At 36.8% G+C, this 13,589-nt stretch overlaps 1 protein-coding gene across 6 annotated transcripts in view; it reads left to right on the top strand.

Annotated features, from left to right (window-relative positions):
* The window catches only part of Sox5 (SRY-box transcription factor 5), a 936,135-nt gene that overhangs the window by 138,119 nt on the left and 784,427 nt on the right, over window positions 1-13,589 (top strand). The window contains exon 3 of one of the 6 annotated variants that reach the window (XM_019206268.2): window positions 8,804-8,879. The exons of the other annotated variants lie outside the window; for them this stretch is intronic. The gene's annotated coding sequence lies outside the window, so the exon portion shown is untranslated. The remainder of the gene's footprint in view (window positions 1-8,803; window positions 8,880-13,589) is intronic. 6 annotated transcript variants of the gene reach the window in all.

Below are 13,589 nucleotides of genomic sequence, written 5' to 3'. Positions count from 1 at the left end.
AATGCAGTCCTTTCTACTTCCTGACTTATGATGTGAGCAGTTTGTTCCACTAGGTGCTTTCCACCATAGTGTACCACCTTTGCCTCAAGCCCAAAAGAATAGGGCCAAGTAATCTTGCATTAAAACCTTCAAAACCATGAGCCAAAGCAAACCTTTTCTCTTATTAGTTAGTAGCCTCAGGTGTTTTTGTTAGAGTGATGGAAAGCTGACTAATGCAGCCTGTCTGAAACTATGTCCAAATTTCCCCCTTTTACAAGGATACAAGTTATATTGGATTAGGGCCCACAATAATGACTTCATCTTAACTAATTATCTTTGCAAAGACTGTATTTCCAAGTAAGTTCGCATTCTCAGATACTGGGGTTAGAACTCCAATGTAAGAATTTTCAGGGAGACACAGTTTAATGCATAATAGAAGGGATCAGAGTATCAGTACAGAGATCCTGTGCCACGATTATATTATATGCCCTTAAAATTTGTATGCTTTCTACTATGCTATGCTTTGTCTCAGACAACTATTGCATGCAGCCTTTTGCAACAAGGAGAATATTATCTTTCTTTTAAGTAACGAAACCAGGCTGGCTGAGGTATAACTCACCCAACAAAGGAGCTAGTGAGACAAGAGGTTGTACCATCAAATAAGCTAAGAATAACAAGCCTTATGTGTCCATGGAGAGATTATAACTATTATCATATCATTGGCTAGAGAATGAGTTTATTACTGAACCTGAGATATAGATTATGCCATATTCCAGTGGTTCCACAGCTACTAAAATGGGATCAACTTGAGTTTGGTGGTATTATTCTTATGGCCTGTGGTTTGCATTTTTGGTATTCTTGACCTGTATTTATGTCTAATTATGCTGCGTGTGTGGTCTTCTTCACATAGGGCATAGTTAAACAATGAGTAATAAAACAACGTATCTAAATCATATGAAAGAAAAAGTATAAACTGTTTGTTATGAAGTTCTTGCAGGCATTTACTAGATAATGATAATGAGAGCTTAACTAGGAAAGAATAAAATATGTTCAAATTCAGTGGGGATTATATTTAGACTTATCAGATTGTTTTGAAATTTTTCCTTTTAAAAACAATTCTTAGTGCATCTTAGGTAGGAGATAGGAATTACAATAGTGATTTGGAAACGTGGCTTTGTGCACATTAGCATAATTTGAGTCTTGTAATATTTGTCACTGTTTTATTCCAGATGGTAAAAAAAAATTATTATTCCTTTCAGCTAGGACTTGAAATATATGCCACAGAAATGTCCATTGTAAGATTTTTCTTGCCAAAACTCTCATAGATGCTCACTTACTGAGAAATATGTATATTGAGAAATATTTAAGAGAAATGCACTTTAATGAAGCATCATTAAGGATAGTTAGCTAAATGTGTACAAGGATCTAAACATTTCAAATACAGTAGACTTTTGGACATGAAAATAAGTCTGGCATACACGTGTGGAATTTTAGAAGAATTGGATAGAAGATCTAATGAAAATTAGAGTAGCTTCAAAAAATGTTATCAATTAAAATGTACATTATAAAATAAATATAGCATAAAAAATAATATTTTAAAATACAGTTTAAAATTGCTTGCTATACCAGTAACCAAATACCAATGCCAATAAGCAGCAGAATTAGCCTTTTGTATACACTGATGTGTTATAGAAGGACATTTTGGTCAGTTAGGGACTGCATCTGTGATTATAAAGTAGCTTAAAAATTCTTATCACCAGGGCTGGGGATTTGGCTTAGTGGTGCCACTGCCTGCCTTGCAAGTACAAGGTCCCAAGTTCGATCCCCAGTACCAAAAAAAAAAAAAAAAATCCTATCACAAATGACATCATGACAGTCCAAATATTGTGGCGCAGTACCTGTTTTGTGATGATGCTACTGCACTGCCAGCTGTATGAAAATATAATCGTGCAGTTATGTTTAGTGCTAAATACTCAACAATGATGATAGGTAATTGTTACTGGTTTATTAAGTTTACTAAACCATATATTATTATTGTACAATGTACCATATAAGGACTTACTGAAAAACTTTACTATACAACAGTATGCTTTGTTACTCTGGCAGCAGCCTCATATAGCTATTGATTGCACTATGAGGCCACATACAATTAATGGACTGCACCATCTAGATTTGTGTAAACACACTGTATGATGTTTACATAGGACAAAATCATCTAACGATGCACTTCTTAGAACGTACCAGAACATATATATAAGCGTCATGTGACTGAATTTGCTTCTCCGTTTTTAGTAGCTCATTCAACTGAGAATTAATGAGCACTTCAGGGTAGGTCCTTGGGATCTAGAGATGGCTAGGACTACCCTTAAGAGGCTTTTAATGTATCAGAGGAAGCAAGGAGTGTATGAGTCCTTATATGCGGTGATACGTGCAATACTGGAGGTGAGTGGGCAAAGAAGTTGCTGATAACTCTGTTGCCAGTTCTTGGGAACACTTAAAACGGCAAGTTGCAATAGAAACTTAAGTAGAAATCTATTAGCCAGAAAAGAGGAAAAAAATACATTTCACTTAGAGAGAAGGACATCTGCTAAGGTATGGGAGGATGGAAATAACATTACAAGTAACTGTAAATAAAGCAGCATGTCTGGAACAACAGAGAATGAGATTGGAGAAGTAGGTGGGGGTGGTATCAGGAGCGGATCAGTGCCAGTTATCCTGTTGGCAAGAAGAGTTTTCAAGTAGGGAAGGAATATGTTTAGAATTTCATTTTTTATTTTAGATTAATCTGCATGATGTGATGGGATGGAGAGTTTAGAAGTTACAAACTTTAGGAACTAAGAAATTGGTAGGGAGCCAGATGTAGGAGAAGCTAATAGAAAGCTGAAATAAATGAAGCTTATGTGGGCCTCTAGCAGTATTTTAGGAGGGATGCTGAAATATATTCTCATAATCATGTGCTTTTATAAATTTTGTAAAAGTACAAGTTTTGGATCACAATCAGTTATGAGTATTTTCTTCTTTCTACACAACCACACCTCTGTTATGTTTTCATTAATGTTGGGAGGCAGTGGAGTGCCCACACAAATTCTGAATTCGCAATTTGTGTTTTCAAAACTCCAAAGTGTTAGCCTCACAAATGCATATCAGACCCCAAAGTGATATTCCAAAAGACAGTTTCTGAAAACACAACTGTAGCTGTGGAGATGAAGAAGAAAAAGATGAGAAGGCTAAAGGGATGGAATTATTGGCTGTGTTCGTGTGAGGGAAAGCATAATGCCGAGATTTCTAATATCTATAACTTTTGTGAATGGCAAGGCCATTAGCAGGGGAAAAATGGTAGCAGGGGATTCTATTTTAAATAACATTTTATTGAACGTTTTTGTGTGTCCTTTCATATCTTTGAGCTTTTCTATGTCAAAGTATGTAAATATTTTTTGCATTTTGTTGTATATTACCAAAAGACTTTTCAGATAAATTATGCTAGTTGGGACTGTTGCAGTTAATATAGAATGAGTTTTTTGTCCATATTCACATTAGCCTTGGACATTATAATTTCAGTTTTTTCAAACTAAATGATTGGGTAAAAGGGGTATATCCATGTGGAGTGAGTTACATACCATTTGCTATTCTGAGCTCTCTATATAGTGGTCTCTTTTCAGGGGGTAGTTATTGTGGTCTTTTCCTGATAGTGATTTACAAAGCATTAGATTATAGTTGAAAATCTTTTGTGTAAGTGGTTATGTTATATACTGTAAATGTACATGTATATACATATGTACATACATAGATTGTAAAATTAGAAATAGATGAGACTAAGGCAGTCTTTTTTGGGGGGTTACTGGGGATCGAACTCTAGACTTTGAGCTTGTGAGGCAGACGGCGGAACCACTGAGCTAAATCCCCAGCCCAAGGCTGTTTTTGAATACTAGATTATTTTAGAGCAGGCATCAGCAAACTTTTTCTGAAAAGGACTAAGGAGACAATGTTTTAGGCTTTATAGGCCAGAGGCAAAATTGAAAACATGTATAATACTTTAAGAAAGAGATGTAATCCATATAAATTTTATTGGCATAGTTCAAAATGTTGTAATAATTGAGTCGATTTTCATGCTAAAAGTTTACTAATGAGAAAAACTGATTCTGAGGGGATGGGTACCTTTCACTTAATGGGAGATGCAAAGTTAAAGTATCTGTTATCAAATTGATTGTAACTGTTCCTCTGTTAGAAACCACTCTTATTTTGCAGGGGATGAACAGGGCCATATTGTGCCACCTCTTGTTTTAGGCAATAGTTTTTATAAATTATTTACCAGTTAGGCTTCTGCAGTAGTCAGCCTTCCATCACTATAGCAAGTAATTAAGTTAATGAATTGATGAAGAAAAAAGGATTACTTTCACTGTCAATTTTAGATCTTAATCTGGTGAGTATACTGCTTTTAGGTCTGTGGCTGCAGGACCCATATCATGGTGGAAAAAACTCACTTACCTTGTGGCCAGGAATCAAAAAAGAGGAAGGGGCTGGGGGTTCCATGATAGGCTTTGAGGGCATGCCTCTGGTGACCTAAGACTGCCTCCAAATAGTGCCATACTGGATACCAAGCCTTTTCCACATGAATCTTTGGGGGGCACTTATGATAAAGTATTTTGTTTTATCATAAGCTTCATTTATTTGGCAATTTATACTTTGAAAAACCTTTCATCATAATGCATCTCTGTCCTTGCATATAAAATGTGGTGCAATGGATCGGGGTGAGACTGGTAATCGAACATTGTTAACAAAAATTAGGATCTGCCCAACCACACTGTCAGTACGCGGAAACATTTTGTGAGTTTAGATGGACTCAAGAAGTGAAACTGGAAATCAGGTGTTGCAGGTCCAGGTTTGCTTTGTTGGTTGTATGTACTGGAATGATTTTGAATGTTCTCTCTTGCTGACTTCAAATTGCCTATGAACAGTTGATTAACTTCTGCTGACTTGGAGGGCTTGGGGAGCTTTTGTTGCATCTTTGCTGTAGTCAGAAACTTTCCCAAGTCTTAATTCTTCCCCTGGCCTCCCTCTCACAGTTTGGTATTTTAACTTTTTAAATAATTCACATATCACTTTTATTCCCATGTTTAAAAAAAAAGGAAGAAAGACAAGACACAAAATGGAAATGTATGAAACTTTTACAAAGCTAATAAATAATTTCACCTGTGTCAGAAACTATCTTGATAGTTTAAGCTAGGATTTGATTCTCAAGTTTAAGAACTTTTCCTCCTTTAAACTCTTAATAAATAGATAGAAAAGCCTATTAAGACTTGAATAAGTTCAGCTACTTTCATGAATGTAGTATATTATTGATTGGACTTCATAAGATTAATGATTACATTGAAAGTTTGTTTTTCCTTTTAATCAAGATGAGTATAAAAAGGTATAATTACACATAGCTGAAATAGAATGAATTCTACTTTTTTTTGTTGTTTGTTTGTTTTGTTTTTGAGACAGGGTCTCTAGTTCAGGCTGACCTTGAGCTCTCTATGTAGCCCAGGCTCTCCTGGAATGCGAGGCAATTCTTCTACCTCAGCCTTCTGAGTGCTGGGATTATAGGTGTGCACCACCACGCCCGACCCTTATTTCAAATAATATGGCAAACTTTTCTTACATAATTAGCATGTAGATTTTGTTTTAATATTTTGTTTAACAGAAAAATATCATATATAATACATATATATTTGCATATAACAACATAGGCTATACTGTATTTTTTAAGAAATGATATGTCATTAAGTTGCATCCTAAAAAGTAAAATTCCATCAATTAATTTTGAAATTGTTTTCTTCCCTTATTTCTCTAAATTCTTTGGAAAATAGTGTTTCTAATTCATACTACTGTAGCCTTCCTGACAGCGCCATTTCAAGTTGACCACACATTTGTATGTGTACTTTTCTTAACCATTATCCTTTCTTAACTGTTGAAGTATATGACATTAGTAAAATTTGTTGAATTTCACATAGTCTTTATACTTTAGATGTGGAAAATCTTTGCATTTTTAGGACATATGTACTGTTTTATAACTCCAAGAATAAAATTTGCTCTAAGCACCATTCTTTTATATTTTCCACTGAGTTTTGCACTTACTGAGAATTGACAGTTAGACTCTATGTCTTTGTGTTAGCTTCCTGTTATGATGCTAAATATCTGAGATAAATACCTTAGAAAGAAAAAACAAGTTTATTTTGGTTCATACTTTTGGGTGTTCCAGCCCATGACTAATTGGCCCTTTTGCTCTGCACCTGTACATCAAGGCTGGAACATGTGGTTGAAGTGAAGCGTCTCACTTCATGGCCAGAAAGTTAAAAAGAGAGAGAGAAAGAAGAGAGAGACCAAGTTCCCACAGTTTCCTTCAAGGCCTTGCCTTTAGTGACCTCAAGTCTTCCACTCAGTCCCATTGCTTAAAATATCCACCACCTCCCAGTGGTGCCAAAGTGCAAAATAAGCCTCTGCCACATGAGCTTTGGGGGCATTCCAGATCCAAATTATAGCAGTCTTGAAATAAAATTCCATTAGTTGCTATTTATAATCACAACTGTTCACAAATACCTGATATGTATTGTTAGAAAATTTGCTCATCTAGACAAGGAATAAACTGTTGCATCATCATTTGTTGTTTATGTGACACAAACGCTCCGGGCCCATCATACCTATGAGTCCTTTCCCAGATCTAGGGAAAAGTTCTAGACCCATGTGTTCAGATGGTCACTTTTTTTGTAAAAATTAAAATTTCATGTATTTTAAGTGAAGTCATTTAAGACTGCTGATTCCACTTCACTATGCTTTCTTTACTTCAACTACATTTTCTTTACATTCTCTTTTGGGGTAACATCATAAAGGCCAGGGCTATCTTTAGATGGGGAAAGGCCCACCAAAGGGAACGTTAAATTGGGGAATAGTAATATTAAATTAGGTGGGTTATAAATGTGTTGTTTGCACACACGTCTGTGTACAGTGATGCTGTTGGTAACTGTGAATCTTGCCACTGCAGTGGAGCATTGTGACACACAGATTTGGAGCCAGTGGTCATAGTGTCTTGTGAACATATCCTGTAGCACTGCACATCATGCATGAAGTGGTGGGGGGAGAAATGAAGTTTGAAACATACACTTCTGGAAGCTACTGTGTGCAAAATCTGTCCAGCTAATAGATGTGCATTGTTAATGAGTTAGAGGGTATGGTTTTATAAGTGCCCAGTCAACGCCGAAGTTTTCTGCTGTGTTCAGTGCATCATGTATTTTTTTCTTCTTTGCTGAATATTACACAAATAGAATTTCTCAAAATGCCTGCACTTTTAGGGCATGCACATGGAGCAGTAATCCAAACGTAAGTACTTTGTATATACACTTGCATGTTTTCTTTGCATTTTTTCAATTATGAGTAGTTGAGTTTTGATTAAACATCCAAAATAGAAGAACAGTTATTTTTTCTGCTCTATAAAATGTGATGTTAAGGGAGGGCAGGGACAAGGGGAAAAATGAGAACCAAGACCTGTCATGTAAAGGTACAAGATCCCAATGATGAATGTAACTGTACTGTATAACTAGAATGTACCAATAAACTTAATAAAAACAACAACAAAAAAAACCCAAAACATGATGTCAAAGAGGCAAAGGATATGAGGCTGACAACTACAGGGGGAAAAGTTGCGTGGTCAGGATACTAGTCAATATGAATATTATGGGCTTTTTCTCCACCTAACTGATGCCTGTGACATGTCTCAGCATTTTAAAGTGTATCGGAATTCTTTGCATGGCAAACAAGTATTAGCTTTCACTTTAAAGTTATGTGTATAATTTGTATTCCCTGTCTAAGACTGCATAACCTTTGGATCCTCATAAAATTTGGATCCACACAATAAATACTTATTAAATTTTTAGGTATCAGGAAGGTAAGGGTCATTTTTAGTCTAGCAAAGAGCCAGGCAAATGTTTACCATTCATTATGTTTGGGGTTGAGTACATCTTCATAAAACTCGTAGTTACTATTCAGGGATTATTTTTACTTTATGTAGATATTAAATAACATCTGGAAATTGTTGCTAAGAAGAATTTCTACCTTTTCAGGGTCTTGAGGTGACAAAATTAATCATCATTGTTGAAAAAACTATTAGAATTTTTCATTGAATTAGGGATCTGGAATATGGAAATAAGATGCTATTGTTTCTTTAGTCATCTTTTCTGGTTTGACTTGTCAAGAAAAAAAGAAGGAAGGAAAGAATAAAAAGAAAAGAAAGGAAGCAGAAAGAGAAGGAAGAAATGAAGAGAAAGGAAGGGAAGAAGTGAGGGAGGAAAAGCAAACATTAGGAGTCAGAAAAATTTTTGATCATATCAGATTATGATAGAATGCTACAGGAGTCTCTCTAAACAGATTCTTCTATTTCTGAAAAGTGACCAAGACATAATTAGACAGTGGCACAGTCGAGAAGGTGGAAAAGAATTATAAAGGCTTTGTACATGCGCGGGCCTTTCTGTGTGCTGAGTTGTGAAGGCAAACTTCTCTAACTAATCTTCAGTGTGTTTGCTGTGGGACGATGACCATCAATAAGTGCTGGTTACAGAGAGATACTTAAACGTTTGCAAGGAATGAAATCCAACATCTTCCTGTGGTAGACATAGTTTATATTTTACCATTTGCAGTTGTTGCCATCACAAAACCACTCTGTCCTAAACATCTTTGTGCTCACTCAGTTTCTAGTTATACCTGGACATTTAGGCATATTGTGCACATGTGTGCGTGCGCACACACACACACACACACACACACACACACCCTCTTCTTTTTGTCCATTTAGGTTCACACAAGGACAAGACATCACAAAAATACATCCGGGCAAAGTGTTCCCACGTGATTCACCTGACCACTTGTAGGTAAGTTGATGGATGGCTTTAGCGTTGTCAGCTGGAAGCAGGCCTTGCATGGGTGCAGGAGTGGGCAGGCGCTGCTGCTGCACTGGCTCCAACAGGGTTAAACAGCCTTGCCAGCATGAACAATGGAAACTGGGCAGCTCTAAATGAAATGAGCTGAATATTTCATTCAGCCACTCAGCTGCCTGCTCCAATTGCCTCCTTTACTAAAATAAGAGCTTAATCTAAAGTGACAACAACATCAGTTTCTGTGTGCTCCAGTCACACTGAACATGACTTCCTTAACATAAACACTATTTACATGGACCGTCTGGATATAGCAGGGAATCAGGAGCGTGCCCAGCTAAGACACAGGGTACAATGAAGGACGAGGAGCAGGCAGCTGAGAATTAACATCAGCAAATGAAAGCCTGACCCTCAAAGGGCATGTCTCTGATACGTTTTAAAATGAGAGAGCATTGTACCAGTAACCTCAGCCTTTGTAAAGACTATGCCATTTAAAATAAAATAGCACCTTTTCAGTTTAGACACTTAACCAAATGCATTATGTCTGACCCATTTTTCAACTTCTGTGACACAAGAGGATGGATCCCTAGCTGCAATTATTTGAATCTTTCCAGCAATTGCAAAACCAATAACTTCTCTCCCCAGACTCCAGCGCATCTTAGAGATAAAGGGGGCATTCCATTCTAGGAGTGCAGGCCAGCCCAAGATGTCAGGGGAGTGTCAAACAAGATGTGACCCTTGAACTGAAGAATTTGATGCTACTGCTGGCAATACCCAGGAAATCCTGGATTGAAAGTGATTTTCAGCTAGAGAACTCTGGAACGTTGGAAGCAGGGCTTTGACAAGGCACTAGCTTCTCAGGGACCACAAAAATAATACAAATTACTTATTTCCAGGAGGCTAGACTAGTTATGGAGGCAGATACCAATCCTGAATATGCATTATTGATGGTTTGTTTCTGCGAGGAGGATTGCTATAGCAATATTTTCACAATACTAGCACTCTCTGAGGAGTTTACAAATCACATTTGGAAATATTTAACTTAATCCTGTTAGAATTATTGCTCATTAGTAGAACTTTGCAGTTTCCTCTAGCTTCATGTAGGAAAGTAAGACACACAGAACTAACTCATATGTTGGAAGCCACATAGCGAATCAGTGATCAATAGAGAAAAAAATATTTATTTTTGGTCCGTTATTTCTTCAGTTTTCTTCAAATTGCCACAGATGATCTCATTTCTAAAATGGTCCTTCTCCTCAAATTTCCCTTGGTTGAGCCTTCTAGAAGGCTTACATCAGACATTGATTTGTGGCTTCTGGGCTCTAAAGTTCTAGGAGCGTTAGCAAAATGGTGTATCTTCTTTATACAGAGCCATGTCATCTGTCCTTGTCCTCCATGCTCTGCCCCTGAGTGAATACCTCTGAAGTTTGGTTTAAGACAGCCAGGGTTACTATTAGAGCTTTGGGGAGGATGATTCCACCTACAAGAGTATGACCTCTGTAATGGGATAGTTGTGCATCCTGTGTGATGGGAGAAATACGACATGGCTGCTGGTTGGGCAGGAAACAAATGCCATTGAAGAATGCAGACAGATCTAACGATGCCTTGGATTTCTCTCTCTCTCTCTCTCTCTCTCTCTCTCTCTCTCTCTCTCTCCCTCTCACCCTTAGTGGTGGTATTGAATTAGGTTCCTCCTAAGGAGAGGAGTTCCTTCCACATGTTTTTTCCAAGTTATGAGCCATAAAGGCAGATGATAAGCATCATCAAGGTCTCATCATTCTAGAAGCTTTGGGTTTCTGCAAATTCCCTGGTACACTTAGATAAGCCCATCTTCATGGCATCATTTCATACAAGGTTTTTTTCCCCCCTAAGAAGAATATAATGTGTGATGGCAAGGAAAAAAATGGAATAATCATCAATATGTAGCTGGCGTTTCTAGAATGCTCACTAATCAGCAGCCACTTACTGAGAACCTGTGAACTCATCACCATTATGTTAGGGGAGAGAAAATTGTCATTGGCCTCTTGAAGCCCACCATTTAGGGAAAAGGTGTATGTTAATTTGAAAAATAAGAGAAAGTATACTTCCTGTAGAAAGCCAATAAAATTATTATGATAGTGAAAAAAATACCATTTTTGTTGTTCTGAATAACACCTTTCTGGTGTATTTTCATTTTCATTTTGACAAGTGAAATGTGAAGAAGAGAAGAGAGAACAAAAGGCCTTTTTCCTTACCACATATTGAACATTGGTCAACCCTCTCATTCTAGGTGTGCTTCCAAAAGAATTAAACACATTTATTCACAATATAGTGGGGATGCAGACAGTTGTATAAATATTAACTGTAAAAATTGGTAAATACCTTAATAACATAGAGACCAAATGCTTAGAGCAGAAGACAACCTGTCCTGGGAGAACTCTTTCAAGCAACAGAGACTTTGACAGCTATTCCTAGTAGTAGCCAGCACTGTCTCTGTCTTGGTTTGTGTCAGTGGGGAAGAGCAACAGCAGTGGTATTGTGACCCCTGAACAACTTAGGCTTGGGAGGCGGCCTGTGTCTGAGGACTGGAATCCACAGGAGTTGCTAAAGGCTATTGAGAAACTCTTCGTCAGGTACCAGCAAGGCTCTTGATGGTCCCATCTTTTTCTTTCCTGGGTGAGATCAGCTGTGCCGTCTCTGGGGATTTCCCTGTTGCTCTATTGCCTTTTAGTATGGAGGGGCCGTGACCGGCCAGAGATGCAAAGTTTCTCTTGTTGTATATGATGAAGAATTTCATGGTTTTAATGAAAAAAATGCCTGAAAATAGACTGGCAGTCTGTGAAGTCTCATCCATGTTCTTTTAGTCACCTTTCCCTTCATCAATTAATGATGTGATCTGGTCTCACTTCGAGACTGTTGTGTACTGTGGAGCCATTCATAGCTTTATGTTTTTCCAATGCAGGATGTTTTAAGAACATTTTACCATCTTTATCTTCATGTAACTGCATATAAACCACTACCTGTAAAATTAATATATAAATCCTTTTGTTGTAATGTTTTAGGAAATATATACTGTGCTTGTTGTACATGTTGCATTTGATTTTATTTTCTTTGAAGATTGGATGGGGAGGCTTTTTCATTATTTTGTTTTAAAACTTTCTTTTGTGTTTTACATAAAAACATGAAAATTGTATTAATGGCATATAATACAATATTTTTATATATGTACACATTGCATAGTGTTTAAATCTTGTTGAACATACTTATCTCCCAAACATTTATCATTTCTTTATGGCAAAAACTTTTGAAATCCTTTCTACTAGTCTTTCAAAATGTATAGTACATTATTGTTATCTGTAGTCACCCTACTGTGCAAGGAACAATGTTTATTTTGGCTAAAATTGAAGATGATGTCATAACATAATATTTTTAAAGAAGAGTTTTGCCATTTAAAAATAAAATTTCTGAACTGAGCACTAATTTTTCTGAAAAAGACCATGTTTTGAATCATAACTCTCATATAGGATTATATATCTTACATCTTTCTGCTTAATCATTTAATGATTTTATCATCATATTTAAGTAGTAAATTAGTAGTATAAGAAAATCAGTAGTTCAAGAATCAATTACACATCTCCTCATTAAAATGCCTAGTTTTTGGGAGACTGGTTAGAGACTCACAGGTGCTGTACAGGTGATCCTAATGCAGTCTATCCTCCAAGCCTCTACAAAACCCTTCTCTGTGATATCAGGTTGTCATTTTGTTATCTCTGGCCCTTATTGGCTTGTAATTTTGTCCCATTGGCAAGACCACAACCTTTAGAGTCAGCATCTTGATTTTGCAGCAGCTGTTTCTGCAGAAGGTAAATGCCGTGCAGATATTGATGAGCTTGCTAATTTGTTTAGTAGACAGAATTTAGAAAGGGGAACAGGATTTGTCTGCTAGCTGTCATCATCCATCAGCCCCAGGCTGCCCCAGGCAGTAGGTTTGCTTTATGCCAGCTTCTAATTTTGCTCTATTTTTTCTTAGCTTCAATCTACTTTATTCATTTATTATAATTGGGAGTGTGGTGGTTGAGAGAAAAAAAGAAAAAAACGCTCATGTTCTACTCCCAAGCTTGAAGGTTCTCATACACTGTTCTTTGATAACAAAGGATTCAGACTGGCCTAAGAGTCTCATTGATTGAGGTAGTTTGTAAAGGAAGACTGCGCTGTCCCATGGGATGTGAAAGCTCAGTGTGATTGAGGGAACTTGCCAAGGCCATCCTCAGCCTTATATTTTACCCCATTTCCATTGAGATCAGATTGTTTTTATCATTAAATTTGTTCCTTTGGATACCTACTCAGTTCCATTAAAAATTACTTTTTGAGTGTCCACTATGTGTTGGATAGTATTATAGTTGCAAAAATATACTGATGAACAAGACAGAAATCTGCTGTTCTGAAAGACTTTAGATTCTAGGGTTGAAGATAGAAATGAACCAGTACATCCACATTAAGACAGTGATCAGTCAAATGAATGAAAACAGTATGAAAAGTAGAGTTGGGGTGCTACTTTAGTTAACAGGGTCAGGGTAAATTCTTTGAAGAGATGACCTGAGACCTGAATGAAGAGAGACAAGTCCTGTGATGACCTACAAAGACTTTCAAGAGAGAAAATGGCAAAGATAAAGACTTGGAAGAGATAACAAGCTTGTTAAATTCCAGGAACAGGAAAAAAAAAAAAAA

Source organism: Fukomys damarensis, unplaced genomic scaffold, assembly GCF_012274545.1.
Source record: "Fukomys damarensis isolate Sample0158 unplaced genomic scaffold, DMR_v1.0_HiC HiC_scaffold_19, whole genome shotgun sequence".
NCBI lineage: Eukaryota > Metazoa > Chordata > Mammalia > Rodentia > Bathyergidae > Fukomys > Fukomys damarensis.
This window is presented reverse-complemented; position numbering and strand designations above follow the sequence as displayed.